The sequence below is a fragment of the Dipodomys merriami genome, unplaced genomic scaffold, assembly GCF_024711535.1.
Source record: "Dipodomys merriami isolate MVZ:Mamm:240054 unplaced genomic scaffold, mDipMer1.0.p SCAF_318, whole genome shotgun sequence".
NCBI lineage: Eukaryota > Metazoa > Chordata > Mammalia > Rodentia > Heteromyidae > Dipodomys > Dipodomys merriami.
The window spans coordinates 1,079,705-1,095,367 of record NW_027204693.1 but is presented as its reverse complement, the minus strand read 5'-3'; the positions used below and the strand labels follow the sequence as shown (position 1 = coordinate 1,095,367).

The 15,663-nt window shown below is 34.7% G+C and overlaps 1 pseudogene; it reads right to left on the bottom strand.

Annotated features, from left to right (window-relative positions):
* Positions 1–15,327: 15,327 nt before the first annotated feature.
* LOC138841369 (U6 spliceosomal RNA) lies at positions 15,328–15,427 on the bottom strand (annotated as a pseudogene).
* Between the last annotated feature and the right edge of the window lie 236 nt (positions 15,428–15,663).

The window sequence follows — 15,663 nt, the reverse complement described above, 5'->3', positions numbered from 1 at the left end:
TTAAAACTAAACCAAAATATATATATACCAATTAAGAATTCTTAGAAGCCATTGTTTAAATTTTTGTAAAAATCTTCCCTAAATACAATATAATTTGATGATACTATTTAAATACTTCAACCTCAGCAGAAAAGCAAAAATTTTAAAAACTGTTACAAAGTAAAGTAATAAATCAGAATATATTACTATTAATAATAATCATAAGATGATTTTATATTTGTAGTCAAATAGGAAGAAATGAGGCAATTTGCCATTCATCTGCACCTAATAAGTGAGAAAGAATTGTCTAGGTCTTTTTAAATTATCATGTTTAATGAAATTATTCTGTCACATCATATGATAATCATATAAAGCTGATATTAGAGCAAAGAACAGATTGTATTAAGTTTTTGGATGTTAATGTATATACTTATTTTGGTTGTGGGAAAATGTGTGTATTTCACCTTGGGGTATATTGTTCTTGCAGGCCGGGATTCCCTTTCCACAAGAACATGCATCTCATCTGTCCTTTTAGCCTTCCCATCATCAATGGCATCAGAGTTGCACACCAACTTGTCTAGCTTGCTACCTTGACTGACCTGGATCCACAGTCCTTCCAATCTTAGTCTCTAGATAGTGCAGGTTGGTAGAAAAGATCCAATTCACCCAGCTATAGATAGAACTAAGTCCACTAAACTTTTGGTTTGCGTTCTGTTCTCAAGCCTCCAAAATAGTCAAGAGTACACATGTGATCCCCTGTTGCCAAGAAATAAGAATATTTTAAAGCAACTAGACATATATATGACTTAGGCTTGTGAATACCTCAGGAAAAGTATAAAAGAGCAGTGAAGCATAGAGGACAGCCAGAATTTTAACTACCTACTCAGAGGCTGAATAAGCAGAGCTAGCTACTCGGGAGTCTGAGATCTGAAGACGACTGTTCAATCATGAAAATACAAGCGATTATCTCAAAAAAAAAACAGAATTGTAGCAGAGGCTGAAGTGGTAGACCACTATACTTGGGCACAGAAGCTGAGGAATAGTTTCCATGGCACTAGCAAGCCTCAAGAATGATGAATGCATGCATGAGCACATGTACATGTGTGTGTGTGTACTCGCACATGCATGCACACATACACAAACACAAATGAATATTTCAATGTGAAGTTTTTATTTTTTTTATCTTGCTGTACTTTATTTCCCTGTATTAGTTCACAAATTTACAAAATCAGCTAAGGACCTATTTACATAAAATTCATCATGTTTCTCTAAAATCTACTCTCTTTTTGGAAGCCTGCTTTTATTTGACCCAAAAGTAAATTATTCAGGAAGTCAATTCATCACTCTCAAGTTTATAGTATTAGATGATTGTTTAGGTTCCTCCTAGCAATATGATTTTGTGAAATCCTGCATCAAGTAATACATTTCTTTCACTAGAAGAGAAACCTCTGTCAAACAATTAATAATAGCTTAATCTCCTCCTGGCATTCATCTGTAGTTTTATTTTCTTCATATATTTCATGATCTGTCTGTGTATGCCAAAGACTGCCGTGAAAATAAAAACACCCTTCTCAGCGCTTAGCATGTGTATACCATTCAAAAATACGGAAATTGCTTTGGAATAAATAATGTTCACCCTATCCTGAGAAAGAAGAATTGGTTTCTCAGCACTTTAGGTAAGAACTTGAGGGAAAGAAACAAAAGGAAAAGTGAGGAACAACTCAACACATAGATTCAAATGAAACAAACAACCTATGAAAACACAAATTAATTCAGTACTCAAGAACCTGCAGGAAATGAAAGATTTAAAAAAAATCAGCTATGACAAGCTTATGAAATTCGTGACTACCTGAGAGTGCAATGTTGTGAGAATAGTGGCAAAAGCCCAGACTGAACAGAAAGTTCTTTACACAATGCCATGCACCTGTTGTTCTAAATTCCAGGAAGAATAACATCAAGTGGACTGAGGCCAAGTTCATACACAAGTAGGAAGCCAGTTTCTAGCTGAAAAATAATCAGGATAACATGGGGCTCGGGGCATGACAAAGTGGTAAGAACACACATTTAAGGGGACAAAACACTCAATTCAAACTCTAATATTAGGAGTATGAAATAAAAAAGCTATGATTTTAAATAATTAGAACAATTGTAACACTTGAGTATTTGAGTGGAGAAAAATCCATTAGAGAGATAGAATGAACCCACGTTCAAATGTTCCTTTAGTGATAATGTTTAGTCGTACTTCAAACAAAACAGAGTTACATTGCAAATGAGCATGGATGTGCATTTGGGTGATGGAAATACTCTACTTACACAGGTGTAAATTAAATAGATTTTTTGGGGTAGATTGTAGTTCTTGAACTAAGAGCCTGGGTGTTGTCCATGAGCTTTTGCTCTCAAGGCTACCACTCTAATACTTGGAGACACAGTTCCAATTCTGATTTTCTGTTGGTTGTTTGGAGATAAGAGGCTCATGGACTTTCCTGCCCAGGATGGCTTCAAACCAAGATCGTCAGATCTCAGCCTCCTGAGTAATCCTGATTCCAGGCATGAGCCATCGATGTTTTTAATAATTTAGTAAATTGTATAGTTACAGAAGTTATAAATTATGATTGTAACCTGTGTGATATATGTGTATATGTATAAATCAATGCATACAGTTAAAAATATATTAAAATATTTTTGCATCTAAAGTAGATTTATGAAATCATCCTTCATTAAAAATATAATGGAAACAAAAGTTAATAAGAAGCAAAACAAAGGTAATTGTTACACGTTTCTTTTTGTTGAATGGAATATGAATTATGAGAATCAGTTTGGGAAAACCGCCTCTACTTTAACAAAATGGATAATTGCTATTAATTCCAATCCATCTCTTTGCCCATATTGTGCATCCTCACACATGAGTGTCAAAATCAAACCACAATTTTTGCCTTTGTATTTAACTCACCTGTTATAATTTAGGGGCTAGATGAAGTAATCAAATAAAGATTAAAATAATAGTAAGTGATGCTATTACTTAGAACTGAAAGCCTTTTAAATATGATAACTAATTTAATTACATATTTCTTACTTTTACTGTGTTGTTATGTCCCTCATTCCCACATTAGGAAAGTACATAGAAGGTTCTCACTAAATTATATGTAATTATTAAAAATTTATTGAAAGAATATGGGCACAGTGTGGTTTTAGCTTATTGAAACCTGTATGGGGTAGTGTGTTTTTGAGGACTTGCAATACGTTGTGATGGAGATGAAGGAAGGGATGTGCTTATTCTGGAAAACTGGCTAGAGGATTGCTCCCAGAAAGATAGTGATGAATTCTTCCAAAAGGACAGTAAAATCACTTTCACAACCATGTTCACTACTGCACTCTTCACTGTAGCCAAGTTATGGAAACAGCCCAGATGCCCTTTGGCGAAGGGATGGTTTGCAAAAGTGTGTCATATATACATAAGTGGAATGTACTTATCCATTATGAAGACTGTTACGTTATTTGCAAAGAAATGGATAGATCTAAAAATATGTTAAATAAACAAAGTCAAAGCCAGACACACAAAGGAACCATGTTCTGTCTCACATTTGGAAGCTAGAACTTTATACAATTTTACACAGCAATATTAACCAAATCATGCTATTTGTAGAGGAGTATTTAAAAGATGTAATTTTTTTAATAAAATTGAACTTTTAATCCAACAAAATAAATACCAGGAAATTATCACTTTGAAGATGTGAGGGGAAGTCAAAGGGAAAGAATAAAAAGGGTTATGGAGGAAGAAAGTGAAGACATGATATTCAATGCAGATAGTATGAAACCAGAAAAAATTAAAGTGTGGTGAGGTTTAGAAAGGCAGGGAAAAGTTATATAAGGATCCATTATACTTAAAAGAATTATTTATTGAATGTAAATTCCCTTGTACAACTAGTTATGATAATAAAAATATAATTAAAAACAATGGAGCCATCTGATCTTAAACTGTGTTCTCTTAAACCATGAGTCAATGTAATAGTTTCCTACTCAGAAATTTTCTTTGCAGGTATTTTCCTTTTTGTGACAGAAAAATGATCAATGCAATGAATATCAATACATCACATTGCACATCAAAAAGAGACACAATAAAAATCACAGTAAAAATGTTAGAATTAACCACATGATAAAATAACAGGTTGAATATGCCAAATGATCATTGATTGTTTTTCCAAGTACTATACCAATGGTATCTAATTTAATCCTCACAATAATTTCATAAAGTGGAACTACTTACATTTTTAATTCTCAGATGATGATATTGAAGTCTTCAGAGTTGGAATTACTAGTACAACATTGCACACATGGTAAGTGTTAGCCTGAGGTTCATCTCCCACTATATCAATTAACCTCATTCTATTTTATGACTAAAATACCAGCACTTAGTCTACAAATTCTAGGAAAAATTCCAATAATTATTGTGTACACTCATAATATTTCACTTTATCTTTGTTAGAAAATTGGGAACTTTAATATGAATTCTCAAAGTTCATAATCAGTGCATACCTCCCTGGTGAAAGGAAGTTCTAAAGTATAACATTCTTGATTTCTAGGTCAAAATAGCAGAAATCATATTCTATCCCTTCACTGAACACTGCACTGCCTGGGGAACCTAACTCTGTTTAACACTGACTTACTGAAAGAATGACCTCCCCAAATCCTGATGGAAACAGACTGCAGGTCTCATGGTCCAATCATTTCCACATTGTAGCTCAAGTAAGTTGTTTACCATTAGAAGAATTTTGATTGCTTTTTATACCCAACATTTTGAGACAAAGGTACTAATTTAAAATGCTATTAAAGTAAGACATATAAAAATCACCTTTGACCATAGATAAATATTTTACCTTTCATGTACCCAAAAATGCAGTCTGACCTATCATTAATGAATTAAAGCCTCTCCAACTTGTGGATACAATTGGTTTAAAAAGACATGAAGGGCTGGGAAGGTGGCTCAGTGGTAGAGCACTTGCCTTGCATGCGTGAAGCCCTGGATTTGATTCCTCAACACCACATTAAAAAAAAAGAAAAGAAAAAAGCTGCAAGTGGCGCTGTGGCTCAAGTGGAAGAGCGCTATTCTTGAGCTGAAGAGCTGAAGGACAGCGCCCAGGCCCAGAGTTCAGACCCACTACCAGACTCCCCCCCCCAAAAAAAAAATACATCAATACTACTATATTTGTTCAAAATTTCTTATGATACTGAAGATTCATTTGTAAACTGTTAACACTTGAAAATAACTCTTTTTCTTAGGAGTAGGAAACAAAACACAAGATTAATCCTAATCATTTCCAAAGACATTTATTTATACTACAAATTCACTCTTATAACTACAAAGATTCTAAAAATAATTGAAGCATAGTGTCACAAAGGGCATAATTTAACTTCATCATGTACATTCAAAGGACTGTGCTAATAGAAAACAAAGTTATACTAAAAATTAGCTCACGCAATTCACTTCCATTCTTTTATTCTATATATTTTAGTTTCATAAAAATTGTCTTTTGATAAAATCATGCATAAAAAGCCTATATACCCACTTACATTTTCAGATTTTAACAATGTTTATTTCAGAAATGTCTTTAGCTGTATAGTCAATGAACTGAAATAACACTAAAGTATTCAAAGGGTTTTCAGAAATTGCAAGACTCGCTCTTGGATGTTATTTATATTGGAAAAGATCTTCAAAAAGCCTTAATTGTTAAAGTTGTGATAGTTACTCCCACAAAAGAACTATTAATGAAGAAACCTTTGTATGTAAAATACAACTTAAAATCCATCCACAATCTGGAGGTGACACATGCTTTTTTTGTTTATTTGTTTTTGCAATGTATATCTAACAAACATATCCACAATACAGTTTTTCAGTCAATATGATCGGATATTCAAACCTAAAAAATACGGGATTTATTCTTAGTGTGAATAGATACTATCTTATAAAGAAAGTTATTTTCAACAGAAATCCGGAAAGATTTAATCCACCTTGAGTTTCACAGGAATAACCAGAGTGTAATACTTGTTTGGTCAAGTCAGTCAAAATTACTCCATGAGTATATCTTAAAAGTATAGCCAATTTAAGAGATCTAATACATATTTTGTACTGACAGTCACCTTACAGCAATAACTTAGTACTAAAATATATGTGTATCTTCTTGCCTAACATATACAAAGAGCTGAAAGTGATCTCATTTATCTAACTTAATGTTGTAAATGCTTTAATTATGATGATGTTATTATTTGATGAATAAAATGTACAGAAGGGTGGTTCCACTGAAATGACAGTACGGAAAACTGATAAATAAAAAACATTGCAACACAGTTCTTTTCAGCCTCACTCTGTCCTCAGTGGCAAGCAACATGGCAACCACACACACAGACACACACACACACAAACACACACACACACACATATTTGCGCACATATACACACACATTTACATGCAAGGCAAATTCAGGGTTTATTGTACAATAAAGTTCAAATAAAATGTTAGTGATAAGGCTAAGGATAATGGGTGTAGAGAAGCACCTAGAAACGGAAGTTATTGGTCTAGGAAATTCGTTTAACAGGATCCGAACAGAGAACTTCCCAAAAATGCAAAAAGACAGGCCTATTCAGATACAAGAAGCTTTTAGAATTCCAAATAGACCAGAAAAGAAGAGGACATCCCACCTTCACATTACAATCCACACAGGATCAACTCAGACCAAGAAAAGATACATAAAGCTGTGAAGGAGAAAACCAATTAGAATCACATCAGATTTCTCAGCAGAGACAATCAAAGCAAGAAGAACCTGGAATGATGTATCCCATGCCCTAAAACCAAACAACTATCAACCAAGAATACTGTACCCAGCTAAACTCTCCATCATAACTGAAGACCAAATAAAAACCTTCCATAGGAAAGACAAATTGAAACAATACATCTCCACCAAACTGCAAAAGATTCTTAAAGATGTCCTACACATAGAAAACCAACAAGACCACAATAAAGGCCAAAAACTGCACCCAAAGTGAGAATCCAAGAACCATAGAAAGAACCCAGTTTTCGCAGCCCCCGAGAAGGTGGATAACATGGCAGGAAGTGCCAAATACCTCTAAGTCCTTTTTATCAACATTAACGGACTTAACTCTCCAATTAAGCGACATAGACTGTCTAGTTGGATATAAAAAAAGTTCCTTCTATCTGCTGCCTTCAGGAGACACATCTTGCACATAAAAACAAACACATTTTCAATGTTAAAGGATGGAACAAAATCTACCAAGCAAATGACCCCCATAAACAGGCAGGAATTGCAATCCTAATATCAGATAAAATAGACTTCATATTAAAATTCGTCACAAGAGATAAAGAAGGTCGCTACATACTAACTAAGGGTTCTCTCCTACAGGGGGATATTACAATTCTAAATATCTATTCGCCAAAAAATGTTGCACCCAAATTTATCCAAGAAACACTACTTTCCCTCAAATCACACATAGATCCAAATACATTAATAGTTGGGGATTTTAAAACACCACTCTCCCCAGTAGATAGATCAACTCGGCAAAATCTAATCAGAGAAAACACAGATCTAAACAGCTGCAGAGATCAACAAGATTTAACAGACATCTACCGAATATTTCGCCCAGCAGCATCAGAATACACGTTTTTCTGAGCAGCACAAGGAACATTTTCTAAAATAGACCACATTTTAGGCCATAAAGCAAACTTGTCTAAATTCAGAAACAGTGAAGTTATACCTTGCATTCTCTTGGACGACAAGGGAATAAAACTAGAACTCAACACCAAAAGCCACCAAAGAAAGGACGGTAACACATGGAGGCTGAAAAACACACTGCTGAATCACGAGTGGGTCATGGAAGATATTAGAAAGGAAATTCAAATGTTCACGCTATTCAACAAAACTGAGAACACAAATTACCAGCTCCTTTGGGAAACAGCAAAGGCAGTATTCAGAGGCAAGTTTAAAGCTCTGAACTCCTACATCAACAAACTGGAGAGATCTGAAACCAAAATTTAATGACATATCTAAACCTCCTTGAAAAGAGCAGCAAGATAAACCCCAATCCAGTAGATGGAAAGAAATAATTAAAATTAAATCAGAATTCAATAAATTAGAATCCAAAAAAAACTATAGAACGAATCAACAAAACAAAGAGTTGGTTCTTCGAAAAAATTAACAAAATTGACATACCCTTAGCAAATCTTATCAGAAAAAGAAGAGAACACACCCAAATAAATAAACTCTAAAATGAGAATGGAAACATCACTACGGAAACAACCAAGATTCAGAACATTATAAGGGAATATTTCTCAAAACTTTATGCTAATAAATTTGAGAACTTGACATAAATGGACCTTTTCCTAGCAAATATTGACATGCCAAAACTAAACCTAGATGAGTTAAACATCTTAACAGATCCATACCAAGCATTGAAATAGAAACAGCAATAAGAGACCTCCCAGGTAAGAAAAGTCCAGGACCAGATCGTTTTGCAGCGGAATTCTACAAGGCCTTCAAAGCAGAGCTCACACCAATACGCCTCCAACTCTTCAATGAAATTGAAAGAAAAAGTTCACTGCCGAACACATTCTATGCAGCCATCATAATCCTCATCCCAAAACCAGGCAGGGACTCATCAAAGAAAGAAAACTATAGAACCATTTCTTTGATGAACATTGATGCAAAACGTCTCAACAAAATTTTGGCCAATGGACTTCAACAATTCATCCAAAAATCATAAACAAATATCATACAGGATTCATTTCAGGAATGCAAAGCTGGTTCAATAAACGCAAATCAATTAATATAATTCATCACATCAACAGGAGCAAGGATAAGAACCACATGATTATCTCAATAGATGCAGAAAAAGCATTTGACAAGATTCAACACCCCCTTATGATGAAGGTTTTGGAAAAATTAATAATCCATTGAACATTCCTCAATACAATAAAGGCTGTATATGACAAACTTACAGCCACCATTATACTTAATGGTGAAAAACTAAAGTCATTTACTCTTAACTCAGGAACAAGACAAGGATGTCCACTCTCTCCACATCTCTTCAATCTAGTATTAGAATGCCTAGCTACAGCAATAAGACAAGATCCAAACATAAAGGAGATCCAAATTGGGATAGAAGAAATAAAACTCTCCTTCTTTGCAGATGACATGATGTTGTATTTAAAGAATCCCATCGACTCCACTCCCAAATTACTCAAGCTGATTCAAAACTTTGACAAAGTAGCCTGGTATAAAATTAAGCCCCCAAATCAATGGCTTTTCTGTATGCCAACAATGAGAAAAGTGTGGCTGAAATTATGAAAGTAAGTCCATTTGTAATATCCCCACAAAAAATAAAATACCTAGGAATTAACTGAACCAAAGGAGTGAAGGACATATACAATGACATCTTTAAAATCTTGAAAAAGGAAATCAAAACAGAAGTTAGAAAATGGCAAAACATTTCATGCACCTGGATGTGAAAGATTAACATTGTGAAAATGGCAATACTTCCCAAGGCTATCTACAAATTCAACACGATACCTATCAATATTCCAACCTCGTTCTTCAAGGAAATAGAAGAGGCATTCTAAAAATTCATATGGAACAATAAAAGACCCAGAATAGCAAAAACGATCCTCAAGGGAAAGAACACTACTGGAGGAATATCAATACCAAATTTCAAACTCTACTATTAAGCCATAGTAATCAAAACAGCTTGGTACTGGCATAAGAACAGACCTCAGTACCAATGGAATAGAATTGAAAACCCAGAAATGAACCTACAGACTTATAGCCATCTAATATTTGATAAGGGAACTAAAAAAATAGAATGGAATAAAAACAACCTCTTCAGTAAATTGTGCTGGCAAAATTGGTTAACTACTTGTAGAAAACTAAAGCTAGATCCTTATATATCACGTGGCACAAGAATCAATTCCAAATGGATCAAAGACCTCGGAGTCAAACCAGACACTCTGAAAACATTACAGGATGGAATAGGAGAAACCTTAGGTCTCCTTGCTCAGGACGAAATTTTCTTTATAGAGACCCGGAAACACAACAAATCACAGAAATGTTGGACAAATGGGATTGCATGAAGTTTCAGAGCTTCTGCATGGCAAAGGACATAGCTAGCAAGAACAATAGATAGCCCACAGATTGGGAGAAGATCTTCAATAGCCATACAATGGACAAGGGTCTCATATCTAAAATATACTTGGAACTTAAAGAATTAAATCCGCCAACAACAAATCCTCAAAGAAACAACTGCCCAATAAATAAGTGGGCTAAAGACTTAAAGAGAAGCTTCTCTGAAGAAGAAAGAAGGATGTCCAATAGACGCATGAAGAAATGCTCAATCTCCCTAGCCATAAAAGAAATGCAAATCAAAATAACATTGAGATACCACCTCACGCCAGTTAGAATGGCAAAAATCAAGAACTCTAACAACAACAGATGCTGGAGGGGATGTGGACAGAAGGGAACCTTACTGAATTGTTGGTGTGAGTGTAAACTTGTTCAACCACTTTGGAAAGCAGTATGGAGGTACTTCAAAAGACTTCATATGGAGCTCCCCTATGACCCAGCAATCCCAGTTTTGGGCATTTACCCTAATGTTTACAAACAAGACCACACTAAAGCTACCAGCACAACTTTATTGCAGCATTATTTACCATAGCTAAGATATGGAACCAACCCAGATGCCCCTCAGTAGATGAATGGATCAAGAAAAGTTGTATATATAAACAATGGAATTCTATGCCTCCATCAGAAAGAATGACATTTCCCCATTTGTTAGTAAATGGAAAGACCTGGAAAAATTTATATTAAGTGAAGAAAACCAAGCCCAAAGTAACATAGGTCCCATGGTTTCCCTTATTTGCAATATCTAGTATATGTATGAGCAAGCAGAAAATGTCAGATAATGTGATGTTAGGAAAATGAACTCTTAGATATGAATTTTAATGTTTTTTTTCTTTCATGCATTTGTTTATAACGCATTTATAAGATTATTTCTTTGTTGCTTTGTATCTCCCTACCCCACAGTATAACCCCTGCTTTCACTATATTTGATGTTGGTACAATTTGTAGAGGAGAGGTGGAAAAACAAGTCGTTTAAGCATACAGGTGGACTCGTTGCAACAATGAGAAGTACATGTTGTCATGTCGAAAACAAACTTTATTACTTTGGTGCCGGGGGTGGGGGGAAGGGAGGACGGGGGCGGAGGATTGGGGGGGGGGGCGGGGGAGGCTGGGAAGGGATGTGAAGGGCAAAGAAAGGAGGAATATGCAATGCTTGATAAGAAATGTACTCATTATCTTGCCCATGTAATTTAAGTGTTCTGTACAGTATGTTCATAGAAAAATAAAAAAATAAAGAAAAGAAAAGAACCTAAGTGATCTGAGGACCAAATTATTATGATATTTCACTAGGTATCCTATAAGAAAGCAAAACAAAATGCACCAGAAGAAAACTCAGAAAATCTGAATATAATACAGGCCTATTTGTCCTCACTAACTGTCATAGATGTATATGTTAATTCTAAGGAGACTTAAGTTCTAATAGCATTCGAACTACTGGAAGACACTCATGTTTTCTGATACAAATTATGTCCATACAGGTAGACCCATGGCAACAGTGAAATGTACGAGTCGTTTTGTTGAAAACGAACTTTACAACTTTCGTGCATGGGGGGGGAGGAGAGGGGAGAAGGGAAGGCGGGGAGGATTGGGTGGGGAGGATGGAAAGGGATAGGAAGGGGAAACAATGGAGGAGGATACAATGCTTGATAAGAAATGTACTCATTATCTTGCCCATGTAATTGTAACTCCTCTGTACAGTATTTTCACAATAAAAAAAAAAACAAAGTATGTCCAAAAGATATTAGTGATTAGGAAAAATGATAATTTGCCTTATTACAAAATAATACATAATCCACTCACCACGGTGGTTACATTTTCCCTGTCTGTCCACATGTGACCATTTAATTTATTTTTAGTTCATTCATTCATTCATTCATTAGTTTGGTGCTAATACTAGAGCTTGAACTCAGGGCCTGGTTCTGTCTCAGAATTTGTTATTTATTTTGTTTTAGTTTTCTCAAGGCTAGCATCTTACTTGCTTATAAGACAGCTCCATTTCTAGCTTTTGCTGGTTACTTTCAAACCAGACTCTAATGGACTATATTTCTTTGTCTGGTTTCAGACCACAATCATCAGATTTTGTCTTTCTGATTAGCTAGGAATAAAGACATGAGCCAACAGTGTGGCTCCTACTTTTTCCTATACTTATCTATTGCACATACTTAGATAGCAATTTAATATTGAGAGTATAGAAGCAAGATGTACAGTGATTATATTGTTCTGTCAGAAATTCAAGTTAGTAATGTAAATTTCTTCTTAAGACCATACACAAAAAATACTTAAGAAGAAATCTGATGGTTTGTGTGTGTGTGTGTGTGTGTGTGTGTGTGTGTGTGTGTGTGTGTGTGCTCTTGCAATATGTTCCACATATAAGCACTGTGCAGGTGTGTCCAGCCATTCACAGTTATTGGATAAATATCTGCCTTGCGATACCAACTCATGGACATTGTCTAAGTGTCCACTCTAGGCTTCCCGATGAAGAGGATTATACTTATCCTCATACATAGTATTCATATGAGTGGCCTTTTTGGAAAGTAGTGTCTGCACTGTAGTAAGCTGCAAGGCAAGCACTCTACCACTGAGCCACCTTCCCAGCCCAAGGATTAAGATTCTTATCTGTAATATGGTCAAAGCTATGTCTCTTTAGGTAGGCGACTAACAATGTATTTACTAATTTCAAGTAAATACATAAATTCTATTTCCATCTTTTTTTTAAATTAAAAAAAACTTGTTTGCTCTGTAAATTGAGTAGAAGCATGTATTTTTTGGCTAGCTAGGTCATTGCACATCTGTATCTCTTTTCCTCTCTCTGTTTTATGGTTCTCATAGACAATATGATTGCTCCATAATTATCCTAATTTATTTTGCTTTTATATTTTTGGTTGCATCATTTCACTTTCTGCTCTGCCATTTCCCAAAACAGCACCACATGAACAGAAAAATCCAGAAGTGGTGCTGTGGCTCAAGTGGTAGAGCACTTGCCTTGATTTGAAGAGCTCAAGGACATGCCCAGGCATAGAGTTCAGGCCCCACAACTAATTTAAAAAAAAAAAAAAGAATCTCAATACTTGATAATTCTACTAACAGATCTGACTGAAATCAGTTGAATCACACTTTTCCTGTAAAATGAAGGAATAGATCCAGACTAGGAAAGCAGCTAGAGAAGGCAGGAAGATTGTATCTGTAACAAAACTTTGTGGAAAATGGAATCGAGGATTACTTACTGGTGATTCACTTGTACTTGAAGCATGATTCTGAATTATTGCTTGCTGATTCTGAACTATTGCTTTGATCATTATATTCTCCAAGAAGAAAAAGTGAAATTTAATTGATAGCAAAGGACTACTAATACATTTTGACTTCTCATTAAGCATCTTCAATCATCAAAATCACCTGAACACAATAGATAGGCCTATTTTTAGATGAAAACAAGTGTCTTTAAAAAAAAAAACAAGAATTTAGGTAGTCATACAAAGGACTTCTATTTTATTACTGCATTATACATTTTTTCTAATGTTGGATAACAACATTAGAAAGCTATTAGAAAGCTCTTAAATCCCATAGGTTGAATAGTGAGTTCTCTTACACTATAACATGGTATTTCCCAAATCATTTACATAGAAGACATTGTTTCCTATTTTCTCATTCCTAGAATAAGCTGCACATGAAGACACCACTGGTGCTGACTTTAAGTCTGTACCTTTGAATACTGAGGAAAATCTTTCCTCTGCTCCCTATAATTCACTACTCTCCAGTTAGAATAATTTAGAATAGTAAAAATGGAAAAAGAGAAAATAAATCATGGTGAAAAAACATATGCAGAACATTCACCAGTTTTTTCTGACCAGTTCAACCAATGTGAACTATTGGGGAAATACATGGACACCTCATTCCCACTGGTACTCAATATCTCTGGTTAGGCAATTCTGACGAAGACAAGGTACAAGATGAAAAAATGAGGAATGGTTTCAATTGCAAGAAAAAAATGGAGTAGGATCCAAGTAAATTTCTTCTTTGGGATGCCGAAATGTATCGGCTTACTGTGGTGTGAACACTGCTTTCCAAAATGGCCACCCAGTTGAATACTAGGGATGAGGATGAGTATACCCCTCTTCAACGGGAAGCCTAGAGTGGACACTTAGACATTGTCCATGAGTTGGTAGCTCAAGGCAGATATTCATGCAATAACTCTGAATGGCTGGACACCCCTGCACAGTACTTATATGTGAAATAATACCAGAATGGCTTCTTTATTACTTCATCATGATGCAGATACCAATCCCCAAACTAAAGGCCTCTTGACCTCCTTGCATCTTGCTGCTGGGAATAGAAATAGCAAAGATACTCTGTATCTCCTTCTGTTGAACCATTATATCAAACCAGGTCTGAAGAACAACTTTGAAGAAACTGCATTTGATATTGCCAAAAGGGTAAGTATGTATCACTAACTCTTTGAAGTTGTCGAAGGCTGTACAAATTGTTCTCCTAAATCGTAATGGTTTGGTTAAGTTTCTTAAATTTCAAAAGTGCCAGTCCATCTTTTGTGTCCCTACAAATTTTTTTCACAATACAAAGCAACAGCAATATCTTACAATAAAAATTTATGTATTCCATGGTATTCTTCCAAGTGAATTGCATGACTGTGATATCAAAATGTATTCAAGAGTTGTTTGTATACATCTGTAATGATTTCTGCAGAGTTTGTGATTCTTTAAATCAGAAATAATTTTAACTTATCTGTTGAAATGAATAGTATAGAACCTAAAGATGTTCCGAGTGCTTTTCTGAAAAAAGTATATCTATGTTTGTGTAATGTCCATAATCTATTTCATTCTCTACTAGATATAATACTTTGAATTCTACATTGTTATATAATGTATAGATTCATGGATAAATGTGACCTTTCAGATTGCATTCCATATAGAAGAATTTTAAGACTCCTTTTTTTGTAGTTTCTTATATTATTTCATTTCTTTGGGATAAAATGGCAATATTATCTAATTTCAAGTTTTGTAAAGGTTATGCTATGTAAAGGCCTTTCTAAGGTGAAAATTTAATACACTGATATCAAACTAACCTTTAATTGTATGAATTACATGTATTGTTACACTTGTATTTTTGTAATCAACTTTTTAATAACTGTTTTTCATTTCTTGCATCAGAAGAATGAAAAATATGGAATACTTCACAAATTTTCATATCATCCTTGTGCAAGTGCCATGTTATTCTCTGTCTTGTTGTAATTTGGGTAGACCTGCTGCTGAAGCATGTAGTATCCTCTAAATTTAAGTATATAATGATACAATCTTTATAAAGGCATATATCCATCGTTGCCTATTTGTAACAAGGAACCCTTATTGTTCCTAAAATGCTATTGATCTTATTTCTCTAAATTTCTGTGTACAGTGGAAAAAAAACATATAGTTTGGTCGATTGCTCACATTTACATTTTTTTTGTCATTTTCATTTTAAATTTGATCATACTTTGAAGCCTTTACAGCTAAG